This window comes from Typopeltis vanoorti, chromosome 22 (assembly GCF_054136105.1).
Source record: "Typopeltis vanoorti isolate ZY-2024b chromosome 22, IOZ_Tvanoo_1.0, whole genome shotgun sequence".
Lineage (NCBI taxonomy): Eukaryota > Metazoa > Arthropoda > Arachnida > Uropygi > Thelyphonidae > Typopeltis > Typopeltis vanoorti.
In genome coordinates, this window is record NC_143570.1 from 8,823,295 (window position 1) to 8,841,308 (window position 18,014).

At 31.7% G+C, this 18,014-nt stretch overlaps 1 long non-coding RNA gene across 2 annotated transcripts; it reads right to left on the bottom strand.

Annotated features, from left to right (window-relative positions):
- Positions 1–1,879: 1,879 nt before the first annotated feature.
- LOC150094144 (uncharacterized) lies at positions 1,880–15,574 on the bottom strand. 2 transcript variants are annotated; one of them, XR_016550260.1, is made up of 3 exons: positions 15,343–15,574; positions 14,919–15,076; positions 1,880–1,921 (listed from the first exon to the last, which is right to left on the bottom strand). It is a non-coding gene; the product is annotated as an uncharacterized LOC150094144 (long non-coding RNA). The 2 variants fall into 2 exon arrangements; XR_016550259.1 differs by lacking the exon at positions 1,880–1,921 and adding an exon at positions 9,368–9,547.
- Between the last annotated feature and the right edge of the window lie 2,440 nt (positions 15,575–18,014).

Below are 18,014 nucleotides of genomic sequence, written 5' to 3' on the forward strand. Positions count from 1 at the left end.
AAAACTATTCAGTATTAGAATTACGCTTACCAAAACATACGAGCAGTGATTATTGAAATTACAAATATCAATTGTTATGTTTTGAGTTAAAAAAAAATTAACTTACATTTCTTTCCAGAATGGGAACATTTTGGTACTATCTAGATTTTCTGAATATTCCAAATTGTTGATTTTTAACATATATTCACAGCACAGAACACAAACACAAGTCTGAAAATGCAGTTGACTCTTTCATTATAGGTTACTGGGGCTAACATATATTCACAGCACAAAAACACACAAAACATAGGAGTTGACTAGTTGACTACTTAATTTAGATTACTATCCAATTGGTTCTCTGTATTAATTGTTTCCCACAGTTACTCGTGCTATGTTTTCCCAAGCTTAGTGGGAAAGTCTATGCACCTTTTTGTTTAGGGTAAGTGTTATTTCCGGTTTCGGATTCAGAGTGCTGTTAGAGTATGGAATTCTGACAACTGAAATTATTATTTTTTTTTTTCAAATTGATTGGTTATTTTTCTATTTTACTTTTAAAATTCAGTGTAACTATATATTCTAACAGAATAAGTGAGAAAAATTAATAAATAAATAAAATGTATGAGAATTTATTTTCTAACACAGTAGATTTCTCATTAAGTCTTATCTTAAAGATATCTCTCTTATCCGGTCACCAAATTGTTGTACATAGTTGAGAAATAGTGTGTTTAGATTAGAACTCTTGGTTCCTGTGGGAATTTATTGGTGTAGTAAATTAATGCTAACATTTATTTTTTTAAAACCAATATTGACTATTAATTTTACCTGCGATTCTTCGTGTTCTTAACCTATTTCTGTAACTGAAATTTATTTATTTTATTTTTTCTTTATCATTAGTAATTTTAAGTAACGGATATGCAACAAACAAGGTTTTGAACTCGCCGTACCATTTTCTTTTAGAAATTTCTTTTGCCAGCACAGCAAATAAATAGTTATTTCTTATTATTTCAAATGAATATTAGCTCTGTAATATATACTTTGTTAATTTCTATGTTACCTTTTATTTGACTGTAATATTATTAACGAATTGTATTTACTGAATCTAACATACAGAAATTAAATAAAGTAAAAAAGACAGTACTTTTTTTTTCTTATTCTTCTGCTTTAACATTTGTGCTGATGTTCATAGTGTATGATTTGCCACTGGTGCTTACGTGTAATTCATGGAATTTTTCTCCATGTGACATTTCAAAACAAATTGAACTATATGGCTATTAAGTTCGTTAATATTTTTTTTCTCTTCCAATAACGAGTATCATTTGATATATGCATGTTGATTCACTTCATTTTATCTGCACACTACGATACCTTTTTTTACAGCAATCTTTCTAAGAGTTTTAGTAACGTGTTGGTTTAAAATATCTAATGGCTCTGTAAAATAGTCAAATTCTAACGGTATTGCGACTTTTCTGGTGAAATCATCTTCACTAAAATTCTGGCTATTAATTTAATACCCGATTATTCCTTTTGCTTCCAAGAGTTGACACAGTTTCACTGAGTGGATTTTCAAAAAAAAAAAAAAGTCTGGTTAGTTTGTGGCATGAAATTTTGCAAGCAAAAAAAATGTTATGGTCTTACTTAAATTTGTATAACACATCAACGACACCGAATTTGTTCATTTAAATTTACACATTTTATTTGAATGAAATTTTATTTACAAATTGTATTTACTGAATCTATTATACAGAAATAAATAAAGTGAAAAATACAATATATTTTTCCCCCTTAATTTTTCCCCCTCATTTCCTTAATCTTCTTATTGTTAAATTTCTACTTGTTGTTCAAAGCTTCTTCCCATGCTTGTGGAATTGCCATCATCTGGTTTTGACAATGTGACTCTCATCTCGAAGTTAATTTTCATTTGGTGATCGTTGGGAATTTATTACTGTAAAATTAAGGGTTGCATATTTATTTTTTTGAAACAGATACATATACTTCTGAGAATTGTTAAAAGCACAGAATCTTTCGTTATGTTTCCAAAAGCATTTAAAAGTACAAGTTATGTTTTCACGTTTTGGGCATCCAATTTCATTTAAATAAAGAAGAGGGCTCCCTATTAACCTGGTTAATATTTTTGATTTTTCTCTTCCTTTGGCGAGTAATATTTGATATTTGCATGTTGATTCTCTCATCTAAATTCTTAGTTTGTGCAAAGATAGTGAACCAATTTCCCACTTCAGCTGATGGTTATATTTTATTGACCAAGAATTCTGTTTTTCAACTCTTTCAGGTAATTCTTTCCAACTACAAGGTGATTTTGTCAATGCATATCTTACAATAATTCCATCAGAAATACAAATTTCTTTAGGAAATAAATTTTAAGTCTTATTCAAAAGATATTGTCAATCAATTATTCCAATGATAACTGAAAATTCGTATTTTTTCACCCACTGTCGATTTTTCATAATCGTTTTCCTTCATTCTTCTTCTTCTTAGATTACTTCATGGCACCACAAATAAATAGTTATTTATTATTATTATTATTATTATTATTATTATTATTATTATTATTATTATTATTATTATTATTATTATTATTATTATTATTATTATTATTTTGCTGATTATGAGCTCTGATCTTATATTTTATGTTAACTTTCTGTTACAAAATTCTAAACAATTAGAACTTTTCACAAAGAAATGTTCAAAGAATTTTGTGGCTCACCATTATTTTTACATTACCAAACACAAAACATCACAACACAAAACAGTAGCAGCAGTGCATGAACGATTACCTTCAGTCCAAAGTCACTTGACTCTATGGTATTTTCTTATAGTACTATTTACACTTACCATGACCTACCCTGACTGTTCCTTCAAAAATGAACCTTTTGCACAGATGACTCAACGAAATGTTTTCGCATGCTGCTGGAAATACTGTTGGTGTGTTTTTATCTTACTTTGTGTGGGAAAAGGTAAAATTTGTATATGTGTTATCTGGAGAGTACAAACATTTTTTCTATACCACTTTAAGAGTTAAAGTCATGTTGTGGGTTAATGATCTGCTTTCTCTCTGTAAAACAACCAAATTCTAACAGTTCGGATTTTCGATTATGTGAACAAATTGTTTTCAGATAACTCAAACAATGTCAATAGGTAGCATTAGACAATTTCTAACATAATCAATACATGGATATCAATTTTCAGCACTTTTTTCCCGTTCCTGGGATTAATTTCACAGTTGCGATTTTTTTAAATAATTAAACAGAATTGCATTAAGATATAAAGTTGTGGATTTAAATATCAAGTTCTAATCAGAATAACTGAGTAAAAAATTCACTGTGGAAAAACACACAACAAAAGCATACATCTTTGTTCATTTAAGTTTACAAATGCATATTTTATTTTGCTGAAATACTATTTACAAGTATATTCACTGAGAAAAATTCGAAACATGTAATTACCTAAAAATATTTCACAATATTTAATTTAGACTCTTAACATTTTCCAAAGAGTTCAATGAATAAATTTTTTGTTACTCAGTGTTTCTTGGTTACATTACATCAAAATAGCTGGTCATGCAAAAGAGTTTTTAAATCAGATACCATTGTAATCACACTTCCATACATTTGATATTGTGTCAGTCTGGAAATGACACCATGCCTCCCTAAACATTCTGTGTATTCTTTTGTCAGCAAATATACACAAACAATTTTTGTAAAATGTTCATAAATGTCCCAAAATAAGGAATCTTTATCGAATTGGATAAAATCTTGAAAGTCTAATTTTACCATTGATGAATTTAAATGATTAGCGATAATGTTCCCCATGATACAAATAGATGGTAATTCAGTTTCCAAAAATAGTAAATGATTTTCAATGTCGTACATTTTTGGCAAAAATCTCTCAGCTGCTTCACAACTAATAGAAAAAAAACTTTACTTCCATCAGCTCCTATATCATCAAGTATTAGTACCCCATCTTGGCATTTCAGAATATAACACTCACCGAGGTCCATTTCGTAGTCAACTCTTCTTTCCAAGTAGCCGAGGATATCAGACCATTGCCTGCATAACTTTTCCCAAGTGGTACTGGATAAATACATAACAATGTACATGTCTTCTAAAATAATAATCGGTTTCCATCCTTTTAGAGCTATGTGAAGAGTTTTGACTCATGCTATTTTCCTGAAGAAAGAAAATTTCAATGACTTTTGTGGCTCATCCATTGTTTTACTTTACTTTCCTGGATATCAATCACCACAACAAAATACAATAGCTGCACGGGATGAACGAATTGCTGTAACTGCAAAGAAACTTGACTTGTTTGTTTTTCCTTATAGTACTGTTTACCTGACCCATAATCCTGACCATTCCTTCCAAAATTAAACTTTCGCACAGATGATTCACGGATATGTTTCTATATGCTGTTCGATATGATGTTGATGTGAGATTATCTTATTTTGAGACATCATAGGGCAAATCTTATCTCTGTGGTGTGAAGGTATTCTATATTATTTGTCCTTATTATGTTAAATATTTTATCCTCAAAAAGTGTTTTTGATGTTAGTCCATGTGGCTAGTTCTCTCACTCATATGTCCGAAATTGTTGGGATGGGTAAAAAAATAGCATTAGGTGGTGGAAGTGAAAAGGTCGTCATGAGGGTGACATAGGTCTTCACAGTATCCCAAAAACCGATATAAAAACTCATTTAACAAATTAATTGACTGTGCTGAATGCTGTATTGAAGCCGAGGGAGAGTATATTGATTGAAATAAATGATTTGAATGATTATAATTAGCCTGTGTTTTATTTTCTATCAAAAGTTGTCTATACTAAGACACTGCAAAACTCCTCAAACCTATTTAAGCAAGTTGGACAATTTCGATATGAAACTGTTGATATTTCCATAAAACCTTTTGTGAAAATATTTCACACAGTTCATTTTAGTTGTTTCTGTTCTTTCAGCAGTGAACGAAAGTATATCACTAAAGTGGCATCCTAGACTGTCCAGTCAAAACTTTATTCCCCCCGCCTCTTCTTGCTACCACAATTGCTGCTACTCGACACCTTAATATATATACTGGCCGAGTATATTTGACTTACTTAATTTACCCGCTTTGGTTCGAATATTTTATGGATGGTGCAGTAAAAGAGATTCAGGCAAAATACAACTTTTGATTAACAAAGACAAACATTTAATATAAGCTATATAACACATACATAAATTCTACTTCTAATTTAAACAATAAAAACAAGTCAAACATTAAGCCAAGTCAATCACATTAGTTCAACCTTCCAAGCCTTCACATACACTTTCTCAGCTTCTGAGTTATAAAGTTCCTACACATATATAAATATAATAGAACTTCCTATCTAATCAGTTTTCACACACTTCTCAGTCATGCTATAAGTTCAAAATATCGCAGGCACTAATAGTTGAAAATATCTCTCTAACAATTCTTAACTTCAACTCTCAATCACGAAGAGTTTCCACAGGTGAGGTTAGGTTAAGCGTAGCGTAATTAACACTCAATTCTTCAAGCATTGAAATAATACACTAAGATAGTCCTTACCGGAAATAGTTCCTAGTACATCAAATACGTTGTGAGCAAACTTTTAAATTATTTTTATTTCACTTAAGAACACATCTACAAGACTTATCCACAGTTATAATTAAAACACTAGCAATCGCGTTTCAGAAATCCAGACATCGACTGCAGGGTACTTCAACTATCCTTGTTACCACTCATAAACTAATTAAAACACTGTGCGGTTCTCCTTAGGGCAAATCGGAAATAAGCCGCAATTCTAGACCAACTGGGTTTATTCAGAATTCTTCCTTGAACGTCCAGCTTTTTATATTATCCGATTACAGTATCAATTTCCCTTTTATTATTACTGCTGGCTTCAATTTCAGCTAACTATAAAATTCACTTCGTCCTTGCTCACTTATAAAAATTATCCTCTTAACTCCTGCCCTTAAGAACCTTTCATTTACTTCTACTTCTCTAGTTTATGCCCTTGCTTCCTTTCACTTCCAAGTTTCCGTCCCAACTCTTTACTTTTTTATTTATTTATTTTTTTATTATTATTCTTATCAGCTCACGCTCTGTTCCACTCGCGCTCGTTTATTTCACGCGTTTCCATGACAACAAATAAACGTAAACATTTTCGCTAACGTTACATAAGGTTATACCACTACATTCAGTTATTACATAACGTTAAACTTTCACAAACAAGAATAAATAGAATATTTGCATTTCAATAAATGCGTAGTTAAATTACAAATACAAGTTCTTATAATATTGACATAACAATAAATAAAATAGCTTAATAATATTTAATACAGAATCTTATTATCATTAACACATTCCTTTGATTAAACAATTAAATATTTGACAAAATTAAGATAGTTATATGAATATTAAGTTTTAAAATAAGTTATATACATTAAATAATATTTACAAGTCTAGCCATTGTGATGGAAGATCATGTTGGATTCTGAAGCAAATAATAATTACTCTAATCTCTACATAATCAGAATCCAACAGTGTTATCTCTAAGTATGCAGTATACAAAATCCAAGTATCTAGCCCAGGGGTGGGCAACCTTTTTGGATTGAAGAGCCATTTTTAAAATTATATCTGTTAAAAAAAAAAAATTAGGGAGCCGCACGCAGTTATGAGCAACCAATGGTCAGCGGGTTGCATGCGGCCCTCTCAGGTTTTTTGTGTGGTCCACGGTGTTCGTTTTGTACGGCAGAATTAGTATATTTAAATTAAAAATCTATTTTATGAATGTTGATTTTTACACGTGGATTTATTTGTGCAGATTAAAAAATTAAAATATGCCTTAATAATGGAAAATAAATTTATTTAAGTTAAGGGATATCCCTTAACTTAAATAAGTTCATGTCGCCGAATTAAAGCCTTTGGCTCTTCATATATTTGGTAATTTAATAGGAAAATAAATTAATACTTTCTTATCAAAGAAAAAAAAAAATTCTTTATGCAGATCGAACCGAGTATTTGATTTACTATTAAATTGCTCATCACTGCTTTAGATTTAGAAACTACATTGAAAAATATTAGAATTAAATTATTTATTCTGTTTTTTTTTTGTTTTTTTTTACACTAACACGTTATCATACTTGTTAAACACAGGGGTGGCATGTCACACGAAATTATATGATATTTTTAAATATTAAATAATAAAACAAAGATTTGCTCCTCCTTACAAAAACATATGTATAAAATCCAATAACATATCTATTTCTTAAATTTTTTTCTTAAATTTAAAATATCTTCTTAGTGCGACTTTTGCTGTTGAACTTGGGATAGTTTCTCGATATGCGGCGAACGCCGTAATTTTCATTTTCAAACATGACGAAAGACTCATGTTGTTTAGTAAGTTTCTCAACTTACTTTTAATAAAATTCATATTAGAAAATATTTGCTCACAGAAATATGTCGATCCGAAAATCGATAGAAACCGAAATGCGTATGTTTTTAACTGAATGAAGTGTCCAGTAAACAATTCCACGTGCCAAATACAATCTGATCTTGCTTTTTAAGATCTATTTCAGACCATTTTTTTTGTATTGCAAAGGTAAATTTTTGTCTTTCCAACTCCTCCAGGTCAGCTTTAAGATTTCTAAATTTTGAATTCCACAAATCCTGGGTTTTCAGGTCCTCTAACTGAAGTTGAAATGCAGCCTCATCAATTTCAGCAAAAGGTGAAAATTTTAATTCGGAATTAATTTCAAGTGGTCGCAATAAAAATGACATAGTTGCCTTGTTCTTTCTAAATTCCTCAAATCTCCCATTAAATGCAGATCGCATATTTACCACAATTTCTTTGAAAAAGGTTAAATTTATGGAATTATGTCTGTCGCAAACAAATATAATTTTTGTTCAAACGAAATCACTTCTTCTAAAAGCAAAACTGCTGTATTTCCCTTTCACTGCAGTTTCATATTTAGTGCGTTTAAATGGAAAGTCATATCCATCATAAAGTAGAACATTTGTAAAATGTAAATAGAATGTAAAGAAGGATTATCGCGCATGATTTCAAAGAGTTCAAACATGAAAGTATTAAATTTTTCAGCATCGCATGTACTATTTTCAATTGTAAAATATCCTTGACTTGATGTAAAATATCCTTGATTAAATGTAAAATGTCCTTAATTTATTGCAAATGCTAAATTTATGGGTTTTAGTTTCTAATTTAATAAATAACATTTATTTTGCATTATTCAGAAATAAATTGTTTAATAACGAAAAGAGCCGCAATTATTCATTCAAAGAGCCGCAGGTTACCGACCCCTAGCCTTTCTAAGATACGAAATCCAAAGTAGAATGCAATTCTCTAAATGAGGCCTAACCATTATTTCGCAAAGGTATGATCCCAATTTCTAAATAAGATGAATAAGATAGTACAATATAGAACATCTTAATGAAATCCCCTTATATCGGTGGTTCTTAACCTGGGGAGTGTGCACCCCCTGGGGGTGCGAGAAAGCATTTCCAGGAGTGCGAATGAAGTTTCTAAATTTTGACCCAGATTCGATGGACGACAGCTATTTAATAAAAGACGATCTTATTGAAATACGAGTCAATGCACGTATTCAAATGGAATTTGAAAAACTGGACTTAGAACAATTCTGGTGTACACAGTTAGAACCTTATCCACAGCTGGCAAAAGCAGCATTGCAGACACTTTTACCACCTGTGGGAAATGGGATTTTCATCACTTCTGCACATAAAACAAAAGCCAGAAATCGCTTAAATGCAAGTGATGACTTAGGCGTGGCTCTTTCAAAAAAGGAGCCTCGCTTCAAAAGTATTATTATGAATAAACAACAACAACAACATGGCCATTAAATATTGAGATATTGTTTTGTATGTATATGTAAATGTATGTGTTTATTTTTCAATGAATAAATTATCTTGCAATAGATGTAATTTCCTAAATAAAGAAATAGAAATACATTTTTCAAGGGGGTGCGATTTTTTGAGTCAAGGGGTGCCGATCACTAAAAAGGTTAAGACCCACTGCCTTATATGATGTCGAAATTATATTCTGCGCCTAATTCCTTAGAACAGAATCATGACCGATAAACAGAACCCGGCCATAGCAAATCAACGTTGCGATTCGATTCCCTTAACTTTTTTTTTAAACGTATACACCTGTGGTTTCGTTTTATCACGTTTTGCCTGTCCTTTATGAATTGTGATAACGTTCGCTCTTCAATGCACTCAACTTCTTTCCTTAAATTTTCTCGACTGTTTGACTGTCAACTACTGGAACTCCATTACGAATGACCTGATACAACACATCATCACTGCAGGAGACGGGTGGCCTGTGTTAAAATAGACTTATCCAGAAGTTTTACTCAAAATTATTTAATTTTTCCAATAAGATTGGTTCAGCCTAGAATAAAATTTACACAACACATGCCTCTTTTTTCCAATTTTGGACTCGGTATAACTACAGAAATCTATATAAAAAAATTTGCACTACACATGCCTCTTTATTCCAATCTGGGACTCGGTATAAATACAGAAATCTATATAAAAAAAGAAATTCGTATTATAAAATTATGCGGATGATATTTGACAGAAAATAATAGAGTTAATTTGCATTTCAAAATACTTGTTATCATGATTCAACATACCTAAATACTTTTATGTATTTTGTGGTTTGACTCAGTCTAAATTATACATTGAAATCATGCATAGTGGGGATATCCAATAATTTATGCATGTATCCACATTTTCCAACTGCAAATATGTCATGTTTGAAATCAAAAATCTGAAAATTCGTCTACCGGAATATTTATTGTAGTAAAGCTAAATTTTAATCTTGAAAGATACTGCCAATTAAAAATATTCATTTAGTTTCTTTATATAACATAACAGATATACCCAGTAAATCATATTAATACCTTGAAATGTACATTATTTATTTAATCATTAATATACAGTAGTAATATATACAATATAATAACACATAATATATATATATATGTGTGTTAAAAATACCTAGCAATTTCATAAACTTGCTTTTAATCCTTTTTCCCAAGTAAGCAAACAGACAACTAAGTCAAGTTTGAACTATGTTCAGGCACAAACTTTACTTACTTGTCTGTTTGCTTACTTGGGAAAAAGGATTAAAACCAATTTTATAAAATTGCTTGGTATCTTTAACGTATAGTATATCCAAGTTAAAAAACTTTCTACATCTTTCTCTCATCCTGAGACTCTTACTTAATAAATCAAAGCACCTTGTGGCAACTTGTATAGGTAAAATTTATAAGCTCTGCATTACTTCAACCTTGGCATCTCTGGGTCTGGCTCCCACTGACGAGACCTTAATAAAGGTCGAAACCGGTCTGGGAAGTGGCCCTTGCCTTTAATGCATAGCATCATACATCTCCGCAAGGGGATGTGCTTTTGCATTAGGGGAGATACTAAGGGAAAGTGATCAAAGCTTACTCCACCTTTACCATGTGTTGCCTCACACCTGAACTATGTTCAGGCGCAAACTTCACTTACTTGTCTGTTTGCTTACTTGCGAAAAAGGATTAAAACCAAGTTTATAAAATTGATTGGTATCTTTAACTTATAGTATACCCAAGTTAAAAACCATTCTACATATACTGAAATAGAGAGCCAAAAGGCTTCACTTCGGCGATACAAAATTATTCAAATTAAGTGGATATTGAATCCAACATTACTTCAAAGCCGAATAGAGAAACTACAAGAGTTTCATGCCGAATATAGATAGAAAATTTAAAAGTTTCAGCGGATCCAAGCGTAAGCAAACCTTTCATGACACGAGCAACTCGTTGTATAGGTGGAGTAAGCTCCGATCACTATCCTTAGTATTTTCCATAATGTAAAGCACATACCCAAGCGGATATGTTTGATGCTATACATTATGCAGAATATTTATTCTGCAGGTCACTACCCAGATCGGTTTCGACCCTATATATATATATATATATATATATATATATATATATAAGTAGATAGGTAGATTATATAAGTAGATAGGTGAACTATTCCTATCTACTTCCGTTTTTTATATTGATAGGCAGCTAGGATCTACACCTCTCTTTCCTCAAAGGTTTAGTATGCCATGGGATGCTAGGTAAAAGGTGACATCTTAACGCCAACTAGTATGCATTTGATGTACTAGTATGTTATTCGTAGTTTATTTTTGCACAATCAATTTTTTTTTAATTTCTGATCGATAACACCAGTCTTTTTTTTTTTGTTGTTGTTGTTGTTTTTTCCCTCCTGAATGAAAAATATCTTAAGTTTTCTATCTCTGGGATAAAAATACCCAACTGTCCGCCGACTATCTCTGGAAATAGCTGAAAACAAATCTAAATGAGAGTTTCTCTAGTTGATTGACTAGGAATGAAGCTGTGCAATCCTTCTGCCGTACTAATACAGTGGAATACATTAATTACTCCAGGTACAGAAATTTCCGGAATAATAAAGTAAATACGTTGCAGATGATCAGTTAATAATATCAAATAAGAAAGATAATTTACAAACAGCAAAATATAATTTAAATATTATAATAGAACAGTTAGGAATGATTACTCTGCTTGGAAAGAAGTCAACGGGCACCATAGTGTGAGGAACAAACAGTCAGGGCCTTACCTTAATAAGACATAGGACCCCTTCGCAGCAATACTATTACTGCAGCAATCCAATAGGAAATGCTTTCCAACAAGCGTACAATGGGAATTTTGTAGCATTCTTCCTGGAAGCAAGTAATAAGATCCTAGATTGTTGTAGGGTTATCGTCCCTTGACCTCATCCAAGGCTCCCATTCATCCCACAGATATTCAATAGATCAGGGCTCCGTTGAAGCGAGTGAAGTGTGGTAAAGCTTACTCCACAAACCACGCAGTTACAGCAGAAGCCTTATGACATAGTGCATTGCCATGAAATCGTCCTCTGAAATGTCTCAACTAATACAACTGTCTCAACCACTGCACTGAACCTCTACTACGAATCATCTCCATCAACGCCATCTACCGCCCACCTCCACCACAACTGGTATTCTATGTCTGTAAATTGCTTGTGTTCTGAAGGGACGATTTGTGTGTATGCGGGATGAAAAACCCGAGTTTCTGGGAGAAGAAACCCTGCTACCTCTGTATGAGATCGACTAACTCACCTTCGATTGAAAATCAACCAGATAAAGATTCCTCCCGTCGTGACGAGAATCGAACTTAGGCCTATTCCAATCGAAGGGTGCAATGTACCGTCGTACTTCTGGTTGCGCTACGGAGACTTATTATATATCAATAGTTTTGATATAATCCACATAATGATGTCAAGAAAGTTTGAATCAAGAGTCAGTTGCCCATTATTGAGAAATTGAGATTATTGAATAAAACTATTCCTTGAATCATATTTTATATCAAATGTCAGAATCACGGATCATATATATAAACACTTTGCAACCGCCATCTTTTCACTCATCAATCAGAATTCAGTTATTCCAGCTTTATTTATACTTACATGAGTCCTTATAGTCCTTATAAGGACTGGCTTAAAGGGGCGAAGCAAGAATGCTTTCCAACAAGAATGGTTGCATCCTTTCAAATTACTTAGGATCTAGCAATGCTGTTGTGGCAGGCCCCACCGAACCAACTCATGTCAGTACGTTTGGCACTACTGACATACTGGATATAGCTATCCTGCAGGATATCAAACTTCAATACAGCATTATATCCATGGATGAACTATCATCTGATCATAACCCAATTCTACTACAGCTGGGAAAACAATACCTGTGTCCTCCTCACTCCTACATAGCATGGGAAAGACTGTCAACAGCACTGAAGGATTATATTGGACCTGCTCCTCACATACACATAAAAAAAGAAGTAGAACTGCAGTTAAAAATCTCACACAACAAATTAATTCTGCTATAAAGGTAGCTTCCTCCTACAAATCTGCCCGCAAGCCAGATCGTTTGCCTGATGACATCATGAACTTGATCAGAGCCAAAAACAGAGCTAGAAAAAGATCTGGAATCGTCCCCCTCAATTAACCCCCCCTCCTGGGGGGGTAATTGTGGGGGACGATTTCAGATCTTTCAAGAAGAAGGGGAGGGTTGTCTGTAGAAGTGTTAACACACTTCTACAGACAACCCTCCCCTTCTTCTTCTTTTTCTTCTGCTACTTCCTCTTAGGTCTTGTTCATCTTTTTGGTATCCTAACTGATATGTCGCAGAGCCTGAAGTTGGGGGGGGGGGTGTCTGTAGAAATGAAGGGTCGGTTTGCCTGTTGTGAGGGACGAAAAACAGCCGAGTTTCCTGAAGAAAAATCCCTCCACCTCCGTATGAAACCGGAGAACTCACCTTTGGTCGAAAGAGACCAGATTTGATTCCCTTCATGGACGGGAATCGAACCCGGGTCTTTCCGACTAAAGGGTTTCGTCTATATCTACTGAGCTACAGAGGCTGTAACAATTGCAATATATGAATGATTATACCAATTGGACATTATGCAAATTATAAGGATATAGGATAATATAAGGATATTATTTAACTTAAAAAATATTTTTTTTTTATTAAGTTAAAAATATCTTTAACTTATCCTAGATAAGTTAAAGATATTTTTAGAGATATTAAAGATATTTTAACTTATCTAGGATAAGTTAAAATTTAAATATTCTTTTTTTAAATATTTATTGGGGAGAATAAATATTTAAAAAAAAAATTTCGGAAAAGCAAGATAGGAATGGAGTTGTTTACAAACGTAATGATGGAAACATCCAGAGAGATTTTGCAGTTATACGAAATTGTAATGAGTGCTCAATTTTTCTTTTTAGGAGTGGCTAAGAAGTTCAGATCAACGTTTATTACGAAATATTTCCATTTGATTTCTGTTTGCAATATGTTTTCAATAAAGAATACATTTTCTAAGATATTAATTTGTGTTATAATTAAAAAAAAAAAAACGGAGATATGTTCTATTTCTATTTTACTAGTTGAAATGTTTATAAATGTCAATGGTTTTCACGTGATAGTTACAAGGAGTTGTATATATCGTGTAAAATATGTTTGTTTTGCCTGTTTACAGTCAAAATAAACATTTATTTATTAACTATAAAATAGACAAATGGCAGACGAAATGTGCTTATACTGCACACATTTCGAATCCTAGATGGAGATTGTCATTATTATTCCTATCGCTAGTTGATAGGTATATAAATAAAATACTAAATTCCCTCTAATTATGTTTTATTCTTCAAATCTTGGAATTCCTTTATCCCTAACTTTCTTAATTAACAGACCGAATTAACAGACATATTATGTCTCAAAATATGAGTTCAAATTGATTTTTTTTTTTTTTTCGATCGGTGCGGTTAAAAACTCAAGTTTCTGGAAGATCAGTCGACTTGCCTTTTCCAAAGGTCGTGTAAAAGTATCTCGATAACCAGCGAAGAAAGGCACTTCATTTCAAGCATTTCACTATTTCAACTATATATATATATATATATATATATATATATATATATATATATATATATATATATATATATATATATATATATATATATATATATATATATATATATATATATATATATATATATATATATATATATATATACACAACGTTTTTTATGTATCAATTATGTGTGACAATTTTTACCTGTAATTTCCGGTTTTTTAGATCCTTCAATGTTTATTACTATTCTCTTCCTTTATGAATACCTGATGAAGGCTGTTATAAGCCGAAACTAGTTGTATTATTCTCATTAAAATCTTTATAAGTTATATCAGTTTTTTAAGTCATTAAATCTATATTTTTTAAAATGTATCACAAAAACCGAGTAGAAGCATATGATCACACACACACACAATAAAGAGACAAGTAATTCAATGAAACATAATTAAATTACCTTAGTTATCATTTTTTGCTTCACGAAACAAATAAAAAGAAGCGATGTTTGAAAAACTAATCAGCATAGCGTAACCCCATTCTTGATGTAAAATAATTTTGTGACAAGGGTCTTAGCAATAGAAGACAAAACATGGGTGTTCCGATAGCTAGTATAATCTGTAAAAGAATGAGAAAACTGTGTAATAACGTATTGAAAATTACCACTTTAATTTATCAACTAGAAGTTAAATTCTGCAGAATCAATTAGATTATACAGAATAATAATTAAAAAAAACATTAGAATTCACACAATAATTGAAAAAAAAAATAGCGAATTGTTTAAACCAAACAATTTTTAAAAATTATTAATGGCTTAATATTATAGACATTAATGTTAGCTGAGAGGATAGTTCACAGGCATGGTTATTTTGATTTCTACTTACTTCCAAAACATCTTCAGGAATATTTAACCGTCTGATATACTTGAAAATCCCTCTGCCCTCTCTGAATCCTTTATATGTAGTTACGGTAAAGCTGGTCGATACTAAAGATCCAGCCCATGCAAAAATGAGATTCAAATTCCATTTGGGTAATCGCAGTGCTCCAGAAAAGCAATAAGATGAAATACTAGAGAAACTATGATGAAAAAAGTAAAATTTATTCCATGATGTGTCATAATTGTTTATATACAATGGAAAAAATAATTTCCCATATGAATTCGAAAATGAGCAAGGCACGAGCAGCAATAACATAGACTGAACAGCATGACCACGTGTGGTTGACACGTTCTTAACTGAAAGTAGAGAGGCACCGTCCAAGCTATGCAATTATTTTTATTAACTAGGAACGGAAATGGGAAGAAGTTTAACAGCTTTTCCATAAAATAGATAACTTACTCTTCAATCTATTCAAATTGCAACGATGTAGGAAGATTTCAGTTCTTCATACAATCGCTTCATAAGAATAGTGCTTTTCCGTAGCACTCTAGCTTTTCAAGAGTTCTATGTTTGAAGGAAATTCCATGTTCAACAAATCCAGATTATTAGACTCCACCGGCATTAACTTTGTTTTGATCTTCATTATGAAGAACAGCCTCAAATCTGCCAGTCTGGCCGAAGACAAATATGATAAACCGCAGGGAAATACACCAGCTAGGCTAGAAGGTCAATTTTGGTCCTTTGCAAAGCTTACATAAGAAAAATGCTTATTCATCGCGCAAAAGATCATTCGGATACCAGTTAAGTAATTTGGAGGTTAGTTCATCGACTCCTTCAACATACCGAGAGAGTGGCGACGGTGAAACTCTGTTAATGACCTTAATTACAAAAGAATCAGAATCATCGAAACCGTTAGAAAATGTGCTGATTTTAATAAAATGTGTTGTTTTAGAACCAAAATTACACAAAATAATTAGAAATGGTATGAAATTAGCCGATCTCATACGGAGGTAGCAGGGTTTTTCTCCCGGAAACTCGGGTTTTTCAAAAAAAAAGTTCGGGAGGTTACAGAAATACGTAAATTCATAAAAATATCAGCAACTGAAAGAAAGAACAATGAGGGAAATTATTTACAAAATTATAAAAGTGAAGAAGAAACACACATGTCAGCCACATTAAAGCCAGAAAATACACGAAATTTAAATAAACAAAACATTTTGACAGAATCAATCATCTGAGTACTACCTTAAAATATGCACAAAAATTATCAAAGAAGAAAGAAAAGAAGCATTCAAATCTCAACTGAATTATAATAAAGTAACACAGTTCTATTAAGGTGAGATAATGTTTTTTTTTGTTTTGTTATTGTTGTGGTTGTAAAGAAAAAATATTTTTATTGTAAAATTCATTTACTTCGGAAAAATACATCTAAGAATAATTTTGCTGATTAGATTTTCAAACATCGCTTCTTTTTATTTGTTTCGTGAAGCAAAAAATGACAACTAAGGTAATTTAATTATGTTTCATTGAATTACTTGTCTCTTTATTATATATGCGTGCGTGCGTGCGTGCGTGCGTGTGTGTGTGTGTGTGTGTGTGTGTGTGTGTGTGTGTGTGTGTGTGTGTGTGTGTGTGTGTGTGTATGAGTGATCATATGCTTCTACTCGGTTTTTGTGATACATTTTAAAAAATATAGATTTAATGACTTAAAAAACTGAAATAACTTATAAAGATTTTAATGAGAATAATACAAGTAGTTTCGGCTTATAACAGCCTTCATCAGGTATTCATAAAGGAAGAGAATAGTAATAAACATTGAAGGATCTAAAAAACCGGAAATTACAGGTAAAAATTGTCACACATAATTGATATATATATATATATATATATATATATAGTGTTGAAATAGTGAAATACTTGAAATGAATTGCCTTTCTTCGCTGGTTATCGAGATACTTTTACACGACCTTTGGAAAAGGCAAGTCGACTGATCTTCCAGAAACTTGAGTTTATAACCGCACCGACCGAAAAAAAAAAAAAAAAAATCAATTTGAACTCATATTTTGAGACATAATATGTCTGTTAATTGGGTCTGTTAATCAATTTAAAAATAATTGAAATACATTATACAAACATAAAAATACATAAATATACATGGTGTGCAAAACGACAAAAATCAATAATAGATTACTTTCTAGCAATTAAAAAGCAGCAAACCTTTTCCTAGATGTTAAAGTCAAAAGAAGGCTAGAAATCAACACAGATCACTATTTCGTGCAGAGAAAACTAAGGTTTCCATCAAAATGGTTACAAAAAGTACAAAAATAAATAAACAAACGAACTAGAGAAACAAAATCTAATTACAAACTTCAAGTATAAGAAATATTTATACCAACAGATGATTAATAATTACTTTGAAAAAAATACAAGAAAATGAAGACATCGAGAAATAATGGAACAATATAAAAGAAATTATTACATCAGCAGCATGTGAAAGTCTGGGAACACACAAAAAATATAAAAATGAAAAATGACTTATATGAGACAATGAAATAAAAACAATAATTGAAAATAAAAAGCTGGCCTCTAAAAGGTGGTTTCAGCAGTAAAAAATAAGAAGATGAAATTGAATATAAAAAATGACGAGCAATGCCAAAAGAAAAACCAGAAAGAGACAC